This window comes from Macaca fascicularis, chromosome 20 (assembly GCF_037993035.2).
Source record: "Macaca fascicularis isolate 582-1 chromosome 20, T2T-MFA8v1.1".
Classification (NCBI taxonomy): domain Eukaryota; kingdom Metazoa; phylum Chordata; class Mammalia; order Primates; family Cercopithecidae; genus Macaca; species Macaca fascicularis.
In genome coordinates this window covers 44,565,418-44,585,241 of record NC_088394.1, presented here as the reverse complement: position 1 = coordinate 44,585,241, position 19,824 = coordinate 44,565,418, and the positions used below count along the sequence as shown (strand labels likewise).

The 19,824-nt window shown below is 38.7% G+C and overlaps 1 non-coding gene across 1 annotated transcript; it reads left to right on the top strand.

Moving 5' to 3' along the window:
• The first annotated feature begins 17,748 nt into the window (after nt 1–17,748).
• On the top strand, nt 17,749–17,854 carry LOC123570732 (small nucleolar RNA U13). The gene has a single exon (XR_006694980.1). It is a non-coding gene; the product is annotated as a small nucleolar RNA U13 (small nucleolar RNA).
• The last annotated feature ends 1,970 nt before the right edge of the window (nt 17,855–19,824 follow it).

Sequence of the window (19,824 nt, the reverse complement as noted above, 5' to 3'; positions counted from 1 at the left end):
ACTTGGCTAACTGTTTGGCACAAGAGACCTAGCTTTTGGCCCATCTCGGCTTTCAACGTACCTTCCTCACTAAGCTCAGTTATCTCCAGCTTTTAATTGAAAGTGAGAGACACGAGATTCCTCTTTTCACTAGAACACTTAGAGGCTATTGTAGTGTTATTAATTGGCCTAATTTCAATGTTGTGTCTCAGGGAATAGAGAGGCCCAAGGAGAAGAGAGACAGGAGAATGGCTGATTGGTGAGTCGGAACACACTCACTTATCAAAGTTCTTCATCTCATCTGGGTGCAGTTTAAGGAGCCTTAAAACCATTACAATAGTAACATCAAGGATCACTGATCATAGATCACCATAACAGATACAATAATAATGGAAACATTTGAATTATTATGAGAATTACTCAAATGTAACACAAAGCCAAAGCAAGTACATGCTGTTGGGAAAATGGCACTGATAGACTTGCTCAACCCAGGGTTGCCACAAACCTTTAATCTGTAAAAAAAAATGCAGTATTTTGGGCGTAACAAAATGAGGCATGGCTGTATAATTTTATTTATTTATACACAGAATAGTTATAGTTGTCAGTATATCTAACTGTCAGACAGTTTGGACAATTCAAACCAGACTTAATTTATAAGGTATAAAACTTCAAGTTACTTAACCTTGTGCCTCTGTGGCTTCATCTGAAGAATTGGAATAATAATAGTACCTGTCTCACAGTGCTGTTATGAAGATTCAATGAATGGAAATATGTAAAGTACTTAGAACAGCATCCAATACATGGTAAGTATGTGCATTATTAAGTACTAGGATGATATGTTTTTTATGAATATTATTAAAAATATTATTATAGAAGTTTCAAAAGCAAACCTTGTTTCGATAAACTTAGGAAAACCTTGATTTTCCTTAAAGTGATGTTTTCATCAAGGAGGCAAAAGAAGAAACTGGGACTGTGAGTCCAGGCAGACCTGGCCTTGCTTGTCACTTGCTGTGTGTCTTTAGGTAAGATGCTTTAACTCTCTGAACCCCCGTCATCTTATCTACAAAATGGAGAGGAATAACATCCCATCCTCTGGTGTGTTGTGAGAAATGAGCAGTACATTGCAGTTAGTATTGTGACAGGTAATAATAAGCACTGAATCAGCAATACCCATTGCTGTTGACATCATCATTATGTCGTTGTTACCTGCGAACTCTAGTGGGTGGAATTAAGCAGATTTAATTTTGAAAATATGCAGATTTCACTAGGATAGTAAAAACTGTGGCCTGTTATACCATTGGATATTTATTATTTGCCTCCAGTCCTGATATGGCAACTTTGAAGAATGTCTGGCCCATAGGAGAAGCTAAGAGGTTTTTTAATTAGTTAATTCTAACATTAAGTAAGTAATATATTGCCTTGAAAGGAAAACATTCAAGACTTCTTCTTTCTTTCTCTTTATCCTCTTCTTCAGTTGCCCAAGGAGAAGGAATTTCCATGGTCTAGTCAGTTTTGTGAACACTTATTGGGCTGAAGGGTGAAGGCACTGTGTTAGGAGGTCTGTGCATACAAGAGAGTAAGGAAACAGAGTGAGTCCCTGATGGATAAGACTCAGCCGCCCATCTTACCTCCTGCCTTTTCTCCCACATGGCACCAGCCCTGGCATAGCACTAAGCCAGCCTGGTACCAGATGCTGGAAATTGGTGCTTCCATTCTCACAATTCCACTCTCTGATTACAGTCTTCTGGTTCTGGAAGGGGTGGAATGGATCAGTCTTTCCTCTTCAGGTCTTGACCACATAGGCAGAGCAGATCTGGCACTCAACTACATTTTTTTCTTTTCTTTTCTTTTCTTTTTTTTTTTTTTTTTTTTTTTTTTTTTTTGACAGGGTTTTGCTCTGTCGCTCAGGCTGGAGTGCAGTGCACTGGCATGATCTCAGCTCACTACAACCTCCACCTCCTGGGTTCAAGCAATCCCCCCACCTCTGCCTCCCAAATAGCTAGGACTACAGGCGTGCCTTAGCACGCCCAGGTAATTTTTGTTTTTTCATTTATTTCTAGAGCTGGGGTTTCACCATGTTGCCCAGGCTGGTCTCAAACTCCTGAGCTCAGGTGATCCACCCACTTCAGCTTCCCAAAGTGCTGGGATTACAGACGTGAGCCACCATGCCTGGCCCACACCCAGTTAATTTTTGTATTTTTAGTAGAGACGGGGCTTCACCAGGCTGGCCAGGCTGGTCTCAAACTCCTGGCCTCAAGTGATCCACCCGCCTAGGCCTCCCAAAGTGCTGGGAGTACAGGCACTCGCCACCGCGCCTGGCCACACTCAACTACATTTCATGGAAGGGTAAGTGTAAGGGTTAGTCCATGCCATGGGGTCCAGCACCAGAGTCCTCGGCATTTGGAAGCAAGTGCTAGTTTCCCATTTGTCCTAGTTCCTTTCTCCCAGGGTCTTGGTCAGAAAGAACGGGTAGAATTTTGGTTTTCCTGGGTTCTTAGCCAAACCATACCTTAATACCATCTTCTGCCCAGATTTCTGACAGAAAAAATAAATAGACGAATATAAGACACAGTCCCTGCCCTCAAGGGACTTACACTCTAATTAGGGAAGAAGAAACTAACGCCAAGGACAGGCTCTCTCCAGTGCTCTCTTCTGCTGCAGGCGCTGAGAGGATTACATGTTCAAGGAAGTGCCTCTATAAGATGGTGTAGACTCTGGTCCCTGAGTGTCTGTGTGGGGAAGAACCCCTTGCTCGCACACATTGCCTACTTAACATAGGCAAAAAATACACTTTTGCTGAATCAACCCACTGAGATTTCAGAGTTGATAGTGCAGCACAGCTTAGACCACCCTGACTCTGTGGTTCAGGCTTAACTAACTCCAAAGACGTGATACTTGTTCAGTATCCATAAAAATCTCCTAAGAGGCTGTCAAGTAGTCTTTGTCCTAACCTCTTAAATTACATTATTCCAGAATCCTAGGGGCTATGGATCCTGATGAAACCGGTCCTAGTGACAAAAACCTAGCACCCATGATGCAAAACAAACCCTCCAAGTCACCAAAACAGAAAAGCAGGTAACAAAATTGTATTTTGGGAAGACATCTCTTGCTCTGACATGAAGATAGATTAGGGGAGGTGGGACTAGAGGAGTGAGAAACAAGAGGCTAGGAAGGATGAAGTTATGGGAAAGAAGAGGCCAAAAAATGATGCTAGAGGAATAGGAAGAATCATGGCAGATGGGGAGAAGGGGAACTTTGAGATGCCAGGCATCTGTGTGAACTCAGGTTTTTCTTTTGCCCATATACTATCACATAGTCTTTTATGGAATCTCTTCCCATTTATTGGAAATTCAGAAAGCATCCAACTTCCTGCTTAGGTAGATTCTGCTAACTGGCGTGAACCATAGGAGCACAGAAAAACTCCCTTCTGAGACGAAAATTTCCTAACCATTTCTCTGTGGACCTGGGTGGGTGAAACACATCAATTCTGCAGGGAAGAACTTTGAGAATAGAAGTCATATGTTAGGATGGTGAAGGAAAAAGTTAGAAGGAGTGGCTGCCTGATGGCTTTGTGAAGCCTCCTGAATCAGTTACCTCCAATTAATTTACATGACAAAGAAACAAACTTCTATGTTCTCAAAGAATTCTTAGGTTTCCAGTTCTATATGATTAAACCTAATCCTCACTGGTACTATGGGCTTGCCTACTTCCTCCCCTCTTCCTTCCATCTTTATTGGGAAGAAAATAGAGCATGTGCAGTAACTTTCCAGCTCACACAGCTAATAGGCAGCAAAAAATCTTTAACCCAGGTATTTCTGACTCTGAGCTTGAGTTCTTTCCACGGTACCAAGACATGTTCTGATTCGCATTTTGATAAGCGTAGCATGGTATGCCTGGTAGGAATGTCAGCATAAAGTACCAAAAGCAGGGAAGGCTTCTGGGGTCAGTGAGTAGCTTCCCTGGAGCTACACTTTGTTACAAAAACAGAGGGGGCTGTCTTAAACCAAATTCTTTCAAATATAAGTAAGAAAATCTCAGCTCAAACTAGACTAAGCAAAATGAAAATTAATTGGTTCAAAGAACAGGGAAAGGTGGGGATTTGCTAGCTTTGTGCACAGGTGGATCTAGGGATATCCCAATATTTTTATTTTTCTATTTTATTTTTCTATCTCTATCCATTTGCCTTTCTTCACTCAATGGGTTGATTTCATTCTCTCCCAGAGTAGTCATTCTTTCTCCATAAGGCAGAGGGAAATGATCTTTAATTGACCCAAATTCACATTCTCCCAGCTTAACATGCCAAGCCAGAGAGCATGCATCTCTGTCTATGTCCCTATAATAGTGCTATTGAAGACTATGATTGACACTATCTACTCCTGGAATGATCGCTATGGCTGTGAAAGGAGGTACCAAGATTGTCTAGTTACCATAGAATGGATGGTCTTGGGGCAAAAGATAGAAACTGACATTTCCATTGGAATGAAATGGAGGAAGAATGGTTCCCTAAGGAAAAAACAAAAGAACAGGAAAAACAACATATGTTCATCCCAGGAGCTACTAAATGTTTTTAAGCATGAGAGTAGCAGGATGAAACATGAAACAAGGGAGAAACAAGAAAAAAATAAACACAGACCCACTAGGCAGATGGGTTGGTGAGTTAAGGAGGTGGCTGTATAATCAGAAAGGGAGTGATACAGGACTTAACCTGAGGGAGAATAATAGGAAAAAAAAAGTACCAGCCCCATAATGCACTTCCAGCTATGAGGGAATAACAATGTCTAGACTTACTTTCCCACCATCAACAATTAGGAAACACTACAAAATATCTGAAAAAAAACCAGTTTTCAAATATTAGACAAATCGCAACAAAAGACTGTAGTTACTGGCTGGGCATGGTGGCTCACACCTGTAATCTCAGCACTTTGGGAGGTTGAGGCGGGCAGATCACTTGGGCCCAGGAGTTCGAGACTAGTCTTGGCGCATACTTGTAGTTGCAGCTAGTCAAGAAGATGAGGCAAGAGAATCATTTGATCCTGGCAGGCAGAGGTTGTGATAAGCCGAGATGGTACCATTATACTCCAACCAGGGCAACATATCAAGGCTCTGTCTCCAAAAAGTAAAATATAGAATAAAACAAAATTAGACTGTGGTTCCTGAGAAAAGGGAAATGAATAAGGTGAAAAATAAGGTGAAGTCCATGATCACTCCTGCTTTCTGTCTAGGGTCAATTTCTGGTGGCACAGGGAAAGGAAACCTAAATAAAACACAGTAGATATTGTTGAATTGAGGACATAGAGGTTGGAGTTTAATGAGGTTAAGATAGCTAAAATGTATGATGCAGAATGTGAAGGAGGAAGAATGAGTCATTTTATCATGGAGCTATCATAAAACAAGCTCCAAACATCTGCATGAGGATTCCTCTGAGTCTTTGGCCAGATATCAAACTGCATATGGTGAGACTGCATATGGGGGAAGGACAAACTCTGAGGAAAGAATAATTACCAAAGAGATATAAGCCAGATAATTCCCATAGCTCATCCTGGGCCCAGAATTATTCAAGTTCTCACCAGCAATAGTGGACAGACCTCACTGAATTCATGAGGTCTTTAATAGAGGGCCAAAAATGACTAGGTGTTACTAATAGTGCTAAACCAATCCTAGAAGAAAGCCAGGTAGACAATGAAGCACAAAAAAAGTTCTGAAAGAAGCATTTTAAAACAAGCCTCAAAAGAATCAAACTAACTTCCTGCCTTAACTGCCTGCCAGAACAAAGTCCAACACTCTTTAACAGATCATAGCAAAATGTAGTACTTAATGATGCAAAATTTACAGTGTCTAGTATTCAGCACAAAACAACTAGACATGCGTAGCAGTAAGAAAATGTGATTGACTCAAAATAAGGAAAAAGGCCAGGCATCCAGAGGCTCACTCCTGTATTCCCAGCATTTTGGAAGACTGACACAAGTAGATTGCTTGAGCCCAGGGGTTTAAGACAAGCCTGAGCAACATAGTGAGGCCTCATCTCTACAAAAAATAAACAAAACTACCAAGCCATCATGGTGTATGCCTGTAGTCCTAGCTACTTGGGAAGCTGAGGTGGGAAGACTGCTTGAGCCCAGGAGGCTGAGGCTGCACTAAGCCAAGATCATACCACTGCACTCCAGCCTGAATGAAAGAGCAGGACACTATCTCAAAAATAAATAAATAATATTTTTCAATTTAAAACTAAAATTTAAGAAAAAAATTAATCAATGGAAACAGATCTAGAAATGACAAAACTTACGTAATTAACAAACAAAGGTGTTAAAAGAGCTTTTATAAATGTATTCAAAATGCTTAACTAGTTAAAAGAAAAGCACAAGCATAAGGAAGAGAAAAGTGGAAGTTACTGTTTTAAGTAGAAATATCAGAAATGAAAAACACAACAGTTCAAGAGAAACTTTCACTGGATAGGAATAACTGGATATTAGATATTGCAGAAGAAAATATGTAATTGAAGAAGTAACAATAGCAATTAGCCAAAATAAGGCACAAAACAAAATAAAAAACTATAAAAATGAACTGTCTTAATATCCCATGGAACAAAATCAAACAGTTTAATAGACATATAATTGGAGTCCCAGAGAAAGGGGTATATAAGGAAGCACAAGAAAACTTTGGAAGAAATAATGCCAACTTTTTTTTTTTTTGCAAATTTGATGAAAATCAGAAAAGACAGATCCAAGAAGCTCAACAAACCTCAAACAAAATGAATATAAAGCAAAGCACATCAAGGCACATCTTAATCAAATTCCTGAAAGCCAGAGGGGAAAAAATGACTCATCGTGTACAGAGGAACAAAGATGAAAATGACTTCAGACCTCTCATCAGAAATCCAGAAAGGAGGTAACATCTTTAAAATACTAAGAGAAAAAAATAATTATCAACTTAGGATGCTATATACAGTAAAAATATATCTCAAAAATGAAGGCAGGCCCAGCACAGTGGATCAAACCTGTAATCCCAGCACTTTGGAGGCCAAGGTGGACAGATCAGTTGAGGTCAGGCATTTGAGACCAGCCTGGCCAACATGGTGAAATCCCTGTCTCTACTAAAAAACACAAAAATTAGCTGAGTGTGGTGGCAGGAATCTGTAATCCTAGCTACTCAGGAGGCTGAGGCAGGAGAATCGCTTGAACTCTGGAGGTGGAGGTTGTACTGAGCTGAGATCATGCCACTGCATTCCAGCCTAGATGACAGAGCGAGATTCCATCTAAAGAAAAAAAAAAAGGAAGACAAATAAAAACATTTTCAGAAAAGCAAAAGCTAAGGATAATTCATCACTAGCATATCTACACTACAAAAAATATTAAAGGGGTCACTTCCAAGATGGCAGAATAGAAAGAGCTCCGGTCTGCAGCTCCCAGTGAGGTTGACGCAGAAGACGGGTGATTTCTGCATTTCCAACTGAGGTACCTGGTTCATCTAACTGGGACTGGTTGGACAGTGGGTGCTGCCCATGGAGAGTGAGCCAAAGCAGGGCAGGGTGTTGCCTCACCCAGGAAGTGCAAGGGGTCTGGGGATTTCCCTTTCCTAGCCAAGACAAGCCGTGACATACTGTACCTGGGAAAACAGTACACTCCCACCACATACTGTGCTTTCCCCATGGTCTTAGCAAACAGCAACCAGGAGATTCCCTCCCATGCCTGGCTCAGTGGGTCCCACGTCCACAGAGCCTTACTCACTGCTAACGCAGTAGTCTGAGGTCCACCTGTTAGGCTGCAGCCCAGCATGGGGAAGGGCATCTGCCATTGCTGAGACTTGAGTAGGTAAACAAAGTGACTGGGAAAGCTTGAACTGCATGGAGCCCACTGCAGCTCAGCAAGGCCTATGGGCTCTATAGACTCCACTTCTGTGGGCAGGGCATAGCTGAACAAAAGGCAGCAGAAAACTTCTGCAGACTTAAACATCCCTGTCTGACAGCTGTGAAGAGACTAGTGGTTCCCCCAGCACAACGTTTGAGCTCTCAGAACAGACAGACTTTCTCCTCAAGTGGGTCCCTGAGCCCTGTGTAGCCTGGCTGGGAGACACCTCCCAGTAGGGGCCAACAGACATCTCATACAGGTGGGTGCCCCTCTGGGATGAAGCTTCCAGAGGAAAGATCAGGCAGCAATATTTGTTGTTCTGCAATATTTGCTGTTCTGCAACCTCCACTGGTGATACCCAGGCAAACAGGGTCTGGAGTGGAACTTCAGCAAACTCCAACAGACCTGCAGCTGAGGGGCCTGACTGTTAGAAGGAAAACTAACAAACAGAAAGGAACAGCATCAACATCAAGAAAAAGGACATCCACACCAAAATCCCATCTGTAGGTCACCAACATCAAAGAACAAAGGTAGATAAAACCAAAAAGATAGGGAGAAACCAGAGCAGATAAGATGAAAATTCCAAAAACCAGAGGGCTCCTTCTCCTCCAAAGGATCTCAGCTCCTTGCCAGCAATGGAACAAAGCTGGATGGAGAATGACTTTGACAAGTTGACAGAAGTAGGCTTCAGAACAAACTTCTCCAAGCTAAAGGAGGATGCTCGAATCCATTGCAAGGAAGCTAAAAAACCTTGAAAAAAGATTAGATGTATGGCTAACTAGAATAAACAGTGTAGAGAAGATCTTAAATGACCTGATGGAGCTAAAAACCATAGCACGAGAACTTCCTGATGTATGCACAAGCTTCAATAGTAGATTTGATCAAGAGGAAGAAAGGATACCACTGATTGAAGATCAAATTAATGAAATAAAGCAAGAAGACAAGATAAGAGAAAAAAGAATGAAAAGAAATGAACAAAGCCTCCAAGACTATGTGAAAAGACCAAATCTACATTTGCGTGGTGTACCTGAATGTGATGGGGAGAATGGAACCAAGTTAGGAAACATTCTTCAGGATATTATCCAGGAGAACTTCCCCAACTTAGAAAGGCAGGCCAACATTCAAATTCAGGAAATACAGAGAACACCACAAAGATACTCCTCTTTCACAAGAGCAACCCCAAGATACACAATTGTCAGATTCACCAAGGTTGAAATGAAGGAAAAAATGTTAACAGCAGCCAGAGAGAAAGGTCAGGTTACCCACAAAGAGAAGCCCATCAGACTAACAGTGGATCTCTCAGCAGAAATCCTACAAGCCAGAAGAGAGTGGGGTCCAATATTCAACATTCTTAAAGAAAAGAATTTTCAATCCAGAATTTAATATCCAGCCAATTTAAGGTTCATAAGTGAAGGAGAAATAAAATTCTTTATAGATGAGCAAATGCTGATTTTGTCACCACCAGGCCTGCCTTCCAAGAGCTCCTGAAGGAAGCACTAAACATAGAAAGGAAAAACCAGTATCAGCCACTGTAAAAACATGCCAAATTATAAAGACCATTGATGCTATGAATAAACTGCATCAATTAATGGGCAAAATAACCAGCTAACATCATAATGACAGGATCAAATTCACACATAACAATATTAACCTTAAATGTAAATGGGCTAAATACCCCAATTAAAAGACACAGACCAGGGTGGGTACGGTGACTCACGCCTGTAATCCCAGCACTTTGGGAGGCCGAGGCAGGCAGATCACGAGGTCAGGAGATCAAGACCATCCTGGCTGACATGGTGAAACCCCATCTCTATTAAAAATATAACAAATTAGCCAGGCGTGGTGGCAGCCACCTGTAGTCCCAGCTGCTCAGGAGGCTGAGGCAGGAGAATGGTGTGAACCTGGGAGGCAGAGCTTGCAGTGAGCTGAGATCATGCCACTGCACTCCAGCATGGGCAATAGAGTGAGACTCCATCTCAAACAAACAAACAAAAAAAAAGACACAGACTGGCAAATCGGATAAAGAGCCAAGACCCATCAGTGTGCTGCATTCAGGGGACCCATCTCACATGCAGAGACACATATAGGCTCAAAATAAAGGGATGGAGGAAGATCTACCAAGCAAATGGAAAGAACAAAAAGCAGGGGTTGCAATCCTAGTCTCTGATAAAACAGATTTTATACCAACAAGGATCAAAAGAGACAAAGAAGATCATTACATAATGGTAAAGGGATCAATTCAGCAAGAAGAGCTAACTATCCTAAATATATATGCATCCAATACAGGAGCACCCATATTCATAAAGCAAATCCCTAGAGACCTAAAAAGAGACTTAGACTCCCACACAATAATAATGGGAGACTTTAACACTCCACTGTCAATATTAGACAGATCAACAAGACAGAAGGTTAACAAGGATATCCAGGACTTGAATTCAGCTCTGCAGCAAGCAGACCTAATAGACGTTTACAGAACTCTCCACCCCAAATCAACAGACTATACATTCTTCTCAGCACCACATCACACTTTTTCTAAAATTGATCACATAATTGGAAGTAAAGCATTCCTCAGCAAATGTAAAACAACAGAAATCACAACAAACTGTCTCACAGACCACAGTGCAATCAAATTAGAACTCAGGATTAAGAAACCCACCCAAAACTGCACAACTACATGGAAACTGAACAACCTGCTCCTGAATGACTACTGGGTAAATAACGAAATGAAGGCAGAAACAAAGATGTTCTTTGAAACCAATGAGAACAAAGACACAACATACCAGAATCTCTGGGACACATTTAAAGCACTGTGTAGAGGAAAATTTATAGCACTAAACGCCCACAAGCAAAAGTAGGAAAGATCTAAAATCAAAACACTAACATCACAATTAAAAGAACTAGAGAAGCAAGAGCAAACACATTCAAAAGCTAGCAGAAAGCAAGAAATAACTAAGATCAGAGCAGAACTGAAGGAGATAGAGACACAATACCCCTTCAAAAACTCAGTGAATCCAGGAGCTGGTTCTCTGAAAAGATCAACAAAATGGATAGACTGCTAGCAAAACTAATAAAGAAGAAAAGACAGAAGAATCAAATAGAAACAATAAAAAGTGTTAAAGGGGGTATCACCACCCAACCAACAGAAATACAAACTGCCATCAGAGAATACTATAAACACCTCTACATGAATAAACTAGAAAATCTAGAAGAAATTGATAAATTCCTGGATACATATACCCTCCCAAGACTAAACCAGGAAGAAGTTGAATCTCTGAATAGATCAATAACAGGTTCTGAAATTGAGGCAATAATTAAGAGCCTACGAACCAAAAAAAGTTCGGGACCAGACAGATTCACAGCCAAATTCTACAAGAGGTACAAAGAGGAGCTGGTACCATTCCTTCTGAAACTATTCCAATCAATAGAAAAAGAGGGAATCTTCCCTAACTCGTTCTATGAGGCCAGCATCATCCTGATACCAAAGCCTGGCAGAGACACAACAAAAAAAGAGAATTTTAGGCCAATATCCCTGATGAACATCGATGTGAAAATCCTCGGTGAAATACCGGCAAACCGAATCCAGCAGCACATCAAAAAGCTTATCCACCATGATCAAGTCGGCTTCATCCCTGGGATGCAAGACTGGTTCAACATACTCAAATCAATAAATGTAATCCAGCATATAAATAGAACCGAAGACAAAATCCACATGATTATCTCAATAGATGCAGAAAAGGCCTTCGACAAAATTCAACAGCCTTCATGCTAAAAACTCTCAATAAACTAGGTATTGATGGAACATATCTCAAAATAATAAGAGCTATTTATGACAAACCCACAGACAGCATCATACTGAATGGGCAAAAACTGGAAGCATTCCATTTGAAAACCGGCACAAGACAAGGATGCCCTCTCTCACCACTCCTATTCAACATAGTGTTGGAAGTTCTGGCCAGTGCAATTAGACAAGAGAAAGAAATAAAGGGTATTCAGTTAGGAAAAGAGGGTGCCAAATTGTCCCCGTTTGCAGATGACATGATTGTATATTTAGAAAACCCCATGATCTCAGCCCAAAATCTCCTTAAGCTGATAAGCAACTTCAGCAAAGCCTCAGGATACAAAATCAATGTGCAAAAATCATAAGCATTCCTATACACCAATAACAGACAGAAAGCCAAATCATGAGTGAACTCCCATTCACAATTGCTACAAAGAGAATAAAGTACCTGGGAATACAACTTACAAGGGATGTGAAGGACCTCTTCAAGGAGAACTACAAACCTCTGCTCAACGAAATAAAAGAGGTCACAAACAAGTGGAAGAACATTCCATGCTCATGGATGGGAAGAATCAATATATGAAAATGGCCATGCTGCCCAAGGTATGTATACATTTCAAGGTATTTATAGATTCAATTCCATCCCCATGAAGCTACCAATGACTTTCTTCACAGAATTGGAAAAAATGACTTGAAAGTTCATATGGAACCAAAAAAGAGTCCACATAGCCAAGACAATCCTAAGCAAAAAGAACAAAGCTGGAGGCATCACACTACCTGACTTCAAACTATACTATAATGCTATAGTAACCAAAACAGCATGGAACTGGTACCAAAACAGATATGTAGACCAACAGAACAGAACAGAGGCCTCAGAAATAACATGACACATCTACAACCATCTGATCTTTGACAAATCTGAAAAAAATAAGAAATGGGGAAAAGATTCCCTATTTAATAAATGGTGTTGGGAAAACTGGCTAGCCATGTGTAGAAAGCTGAAACTGGATCCCTTCCTTACACCTTATACAAAAATTAACTCAAGATAGATTAAAAACTTACATGTAAGACCTAAAACCATAAAAACCCAGAAGAAAACCTAGTCAATACCATTAAGGATATAGGCATGGGCAAGGACTTCATCACTAAAACACCAAAAGCAATGGCAACAAAAGCTAAAATTGACAAATGGGATCCAATTAAACTAAAGAGCTTCTGCACAGCAAAAGAAACTACCATCAGAGTGAACAGGCAACCTACAGAATGGGAGAAAAATTTTGCAATCTACCCATCTGACAAAGGGCTAATATCCAGAATCTACAAAGAACTTAAGCAAATTTACAAGAAAAAAACAACCCCATCAAAAAGTGGGCAAAGGATATGAACAGACACTTCTCAAAAGAAGACATTTATGCAGCCAACAGACACATGAAAAAATGCTCATCATCACTGGTCATCAGAGAAATGCAAATCAAAACCACAATGAGATACCATCTCACACCAGTTAGAATGGTGATCATTAAAAAGTCAGGAAACAACAGATGCTGGAGAGGATGTGGAGAAATAGGAACACTTTTACACTGTTGGTGGGAGTGTAAACTAGTTCAACCATTGTGGAAGACAATGTGGCAATTCCTCAAGGATCTAGAACTAGAATTACCATTTGACCCAGCCATCCCATTACTGGGTATATACCCAAAGGATTATAAATCATGCTGCTATAAAGACACATGCACACATATGTTTATTGCGGCACTATTCACAATAGCAAAGACTTGGACCCAACCCAAATGTCCATCAGTGATAGACTGGATTAAGAAAATGTGGCATATATACACCATGGAAGACTATGCAGCCATAAAAAAGGATGAGTTCACGTCCTTTGTAGGGACATGGATGAAGCTGGAAACCATCATTCTGAGCAAACTATCGCAAGGACAGAAAATCAAACACTGTATGTTCTCACTTATAGGTGGGAATTGAACAACGAGAACACTTGGACACAGGGTGGGGATTATCACACACTGGACCTGTCATGGGGTGGGAGAAAGGGGGAGGGATAGCATTAGGAGACATTCCTAACATAAATGACAAGTTAACGGGTGCAGCACACCAACATGGCACATGTATACATATGTAACAAACTTGCACATTGTGCACATGTACTCTAGAACTTAAAGTATAATAAAAAAAATAAATAAATAAGTAAATAAATAAAAAGAAAATGTGGCATATATACACCATGGAATACTATGCAGCCATAAAAAAGGATGAGTTCATGTCCTTTGCAGGGACATGGATGAAGCTGGAAACCATCATTCTCAGCAAACTATCACAAGGACAGAAAACCAAACACCACATGTTCTCACTCATAGACGAGAATTGAACAATGAGAAAACATTGACACAGGGTAGGGAACATCACACGCCGGGGCCTGTCAGGGGGTGGGGGGCTGGGGACAGGATAGCATTTGGAGAAATGCCTAGGGTAAATGATGAGTTGATGGGTGCAGCAAACCAACACGGCACATGTATACCTATGTAACAAATCTGCATGTTGTGCACAGGTATCCTAGAACTTAAAGTATGATTTAAAAAAAAAAAATATATATATATATATATATATAAAATTCTATTATAAAGATGCATGCACATATATGTTCCTTGCAGCACTATTCACAATAGCAAAAACATGAAATCAACCAAAACACCCATCAATGATAGACTGGATGGAGAAAATGTGGTACATATACACCATGGAATACTATGCAGCCATAAAAAGGTATGTGATCATGTCCTTTGCAGGGACATGGATGGAACTGGGAGCCATCATCCTCAGCAAACTAACACAGGAACAGAAAACCACCCACCACATGTTCTCACTTATAAGGGGCAGCTGAACAATGAGAACACATGGACACAGGGAGGGAAACGACACACATTGGGGCCTGTTGAGAGTTGGGGGAGAGAGAGCATCAGGATAAATAGCTAATGCATGTGGGGCTTAACACCTACGTGATGGGTGGATAGGTGCAGCAAACCACCATGGCACATGTTTACCTGTGTAACAAACCTGCACCTCCTGCACATGTATCCTGGAACTTAAAACAAACTTTTTAAAAGTCAAAAAAAAAAAAAAATTAAAGGAAGTGCTTCAAGCAGTGGAAAATTACTGAAATAAAAGTTTGCATATAAAAAAAAAGAATAAAAAGTGCTAGAAATGGTAAATATATGGGTAAATATGAAAGACTTTCTTTTCATTTGTAAGTTTTATTAAAGATAGTTGACTGAAGCAAAAATTATAACAATATATTTGGGGATTTGTAACATATAAGACATAAAGTATGTGCACAAAGTATGAGAGGGAGAGATTGAAGTATATTATTGTAAAACTCTTATATTGTGCATTAAATGATATAATATTTGAAGCTAGTCTGTGATATTGATGTATTATTTATTTATTTATTTTGAGACAGAGTCTCACTTTGTTGCCCAAGCTGGAGTACAGCGGTGTGATCTCAGCTCACTGTAGCCTCTGCCTTATGGGTTCAAGCGATTCTCCTGCCTCAACCTCCCAAGTAGCTGGTACCACAGGTGCACGCCACCATGCTGAGCTAATTTTTTTTCTTTTTTTAGTAGAAATAGTGTTTCACTATTTTGGCCAGGCTGGTCTCAAACTCCTGGCCTCAAGTGATCCACCTAACTCACCCTCTCAAAGTGCTGGGATTACAGATGTCAGCCACTGTGCCCTGCTATTGATATACATTTTAAGCCCTAGAGTAACTACAAGAAAGCTGTTTAAAACATATTTAGTTAATAAGACATTAGCAGATAAAATGGAATAGAAAAACGCTCAATCCAAAAGAAGGCTGTGTTGGCTATTCTTGCATTACTATAAAGAAACACCTAAGACTGGATAATTTATAAAGAAAAGAGATTTAATTGGTTCATAGTTCTGTAGGCTGTACAGGAAGCATGGTGCTGGGCATCTGCTCAGTTTCTGGTGAGACCTCAGGAAGCTTTTACTCATGTTCAAAGGCGAAGCAGAAGCAGACAGATCACATGACCAGAGCAGGAAAAAGAAAGAGTTGGAGTGGAGGGAGTGGCTACACACTTTTAAGCAACCATATCTTCTAAGAACTCACTCACTATTGCAAGGATAGCACCAAACCATGAGGTGTCCACCCCCATGACTGAAACATCTCTCACCAGGCCCAACCTCCAACATTGGGGATTAAAATTCAACATGAGATTTAGAGGGGACAACATCCAAACCATATCAAAGGCCAAAAAACAGAGATGGATAAACAGTAAAGGGCAGATGAAGGAAATAAAGAACAAATGTCAGACAATGAGGTAGATCTAAGAAATAAAAAAAATGAAAAAAAAATTTAAATAAAAAAATCAAGATGGCAGACTTAAATCCAACTTTTTTGTTTATTATATTAAATGTAAATGATCTAAATATTTTAATTAAAAGGCAGATACCAAATTAAATTTTTTAAAGCATGACCCATTGGTCATGCTTCATATTGAATTCAAAATCCTATATATATATATAGTGTGTGTGTGTATATATATATATATATACACACACACACTATACACACACACTATATACTGAATTCAAAAAACTCACTTTAAATTTTAAAACGCAAATAAGTATAAAAATATAGAAAAAGATATATGATGCAAACATTAAAGATACTAAAGCTGGAGGCCAGGTGTGGTAGCTCACACCTGTAATCCCAATACTTTGGGAGGCCAAGGCAGGGAGGATTGTTTGAACCTAGGAGGTTGGGGCCAGCCTAAGCAACATGGTGAGACCTCATCGCTATAAAAAAATTGTAAAAATTAGCCAGGCACATGGATGTGTGCCTGTCATCCCAGCTACTCAGCAGGCTAAGGTGAGAAAATTACTTAAGCCCAGGAGGTCAAAGTGCAGTGAACTATGTTTGTACTACTGTACTCCAGCCTAGGTGACAGAGTGAGACTCTGTGTCAAAAAAAAAAAAAGGTAATAAAGCTGGAATGGGTATATTAATATCAAACAATCAAACAATGCAAACTTTACTAATATGATTTTTAAAACAAATAAAATAATTCATAATTATAGCTGGATATTTTGACACTTTTGTCTCAATAACTGAAAGAATAAGTAGACAGTAAATCAGTGAGGCTACAAAACACTTAACACAGTCAAGCAACTGAACATAATTAACATTTATAGACTACTCCACTGAATAATTGTGGAATACACATTCCCTTTCAGGGCATATGGAAATTTCAACAACACAGAATATATGCTAGAATATATGCTAGGTCATAAAACAAGTTCCAATAAATATTAAAGAACTGAAATTATGCAATTATGCAATGGAATTAAATTAGAAATCAATAACAATAAAATATCTGGAATCCCTCAAATATTTAAAAATTTAAAAACATATTTCTAAATAATAAATGAGTAAAGAAATAAATTACAATATTAACAAGTAAATATTTTAAAGTTAATGAAAATTAGATCTGGGCACAGTGGTATGTGCCTATATTCCCAGTTACCTGGGAGGCCAACATGGAAGAATTGCTTGAGGTCAGGAGTTAGAGTCTGGCAGTACACTATGATTGCCCTTGTGGATAGCCACTGCACTCCAGCCTGGGCAACACAGCCAAGACCTCATCTCTAAAAAACAAAATAAAATAAAATAAAAAACTTTAAAACTTAATGAAAATGAAACCAAAACATATGAATATTTGGGAAATACAGCTAAAATAGTACTTAGAAGAAAATTTATAGTTTACAATGAATAATTTAAGAATCCACCTAAGAATCAGGAACTTCATATTTGCCACAGTATTGAAGATACAAATGCATTAAAATAATTATAAATCTATTTTGATGGGCACACAATATATAAAGGGGTAGTTTATAATATAAATGACATTAAAATGTGGGGTAGAGCTGTAAAGATTACTTTTTGTATGCAATCAAGATTAAGTTGGTATCGATTCAAAATAGATTGTTTTATATTTAGAATATTTTATGTAATCCCCCGATAACAATGAAGAAAATGGTTATAGAATATACACCAAAAGGAATCAAAACTTATCATTAAAATGTATATTCTGCTGTTGTTGATGGAGTGTTCATACATTTCATAGTTCATAAGTATGATGATTGGGTTTTCACACTCATGTATGAGATGTGCCTCTCTAAAACTTTCTTACAACATTGGCACATTACCCCATCTGATGTGTTATGGGTGCGTGTGTGTGTGTGTGTGCATATATATATATATCTCCATATCAAAAATGGATAGAACTGACAGATCAATAAGGAAATAAAGGGCATGAGCAACACTACAAACCAATTGGACCTAACAGACATATACAGAACACTCCATCAACAATAGCAGAATATACATTTTTCTCAAGTGTACATAGAACATGGTCCAGGGTAAACCACATGCTAGGCAAAAAAAAAAAAGAAGTCTTAATAAATTTTAAAAGATTTAACTCATATCAAGTATCCTTACTGATCACAATGGAATGAAACAAATCAATAGCAAAAGGAAAACTGGAAAATGCATAAATATGTGGAAATTTACACACTCTTAAACAATAAATGAGCTACAGAGAAAATCAGAAGGGAAATTTTAAAGTATGTTCACACACAAAAAGAGAAAATATCTTGATACAACAGAAAATGAAAACACAATATACCAAAACTTATGAAATGTAACAGAAGCAGTGCTAAAAGTGAAATTTATAGCTATAAATGCTAATGTTAAAAAGGAAAGATCTAAAATCAATGATCTGATTTTTAAACCTTAAGGAACTAGAAAAAAAAAAAAAGAACAAACTAAACCCAAAGCTAGCAGAAGGAAGGAAATAATAAAGATTAGAGCAGAGATAAGTGAAAATAGAGAATAGAAAAACAATAGAGAAAATCAATAAAACCAAAAGTTGATTCTTAAAAGAAAAATCAATAAAATTGACGCATCTTTATCTAGATTGACTAAGAAAAAAATAGAGAAGATTCTAATTGCTAAACTCAAAAGTAAAAATCACTAATAATTTTTATTTGATTACACATTGAAATATTTTGAATATAGAGGGTTAAATAGAATACACCATTTAAAAATTTTTTAACTGTTAAAACTAATAAACTAAACCAACAAACTAATTCAGCAAAGTTGCAGGATACAAAATCAACACACAAAAATTAGTTGCATTTCTATATATTAACAATGAACAATCAGAAAAGGAAATTAAGAAAGTAATCCTATTTATAACAGCATCAAAAATAATAAAATACTTAGAAATAAATTTAACCAAGGAGCCAAAAGACTGAAAACTATAAAATATTACTAAAAGAAATTAAAGAAGATACAAATAAATAGAAATGAAGTCCATATTTATGATTGGAAGACTTAATATTGTTAAAATGTCTAGACTGACCAAAGCTATCCTCAGATTCAATGCAATTCCTAAAAAAATCCCAATGACATTTTTTCATAAATATAAAAAAAATCGTGATACAAAATCTTAAAGGATCCCCAAGTAGCCAAACAATATTGAAAAAGAAAAGCGCTCATATATCCTGACTTCAAAACATATTACAAAGCTACAATAACCAAAAAAGTATCTTACTGGCTGAAAGGCAGACATATAGACCAATGAAACAGAACAGAGATCCCAGAAATAAACCCTCCCATATACGGTTAAATGATTTTCTACAAGGGTTCCAAGACCAGATGTATTATTCCATTCTCACGCTGCTATGAAGAAATACTTGAGACTGGGTAATTTATAAAGGAAAAACGTTTAATTGGCTCACAATTCCACAGGGCTGGGGAGGCCTCAGGAAACTTACAATCCTGTAAGGGGAGGTAAACATGTCCTTCTTCACATGGCAGCAGAAGCGAGAAGTGCAAAGTGAAGCAGGAGAAATCTCCTTATAAAACCACCAGATCTCCTGAGAACTGACTCACTATCAGCAGAACAACATGGGGGTAACGACCCTAATGATTCAATTACCTCCCACCAGGTGGGGATTATGGGAACTACAACTCAAGATGAGATTTCGGTGGGGAAACACAGCCAAGCCATATCACCACACAATGGAGAAAGGACAGTCTTTTCAACAAATGGTACTGGAAAAACTGGACATCCACATGCAAAGGAATTAGGCTGGACCCTTACCTACAACCATTTGCCAAAAT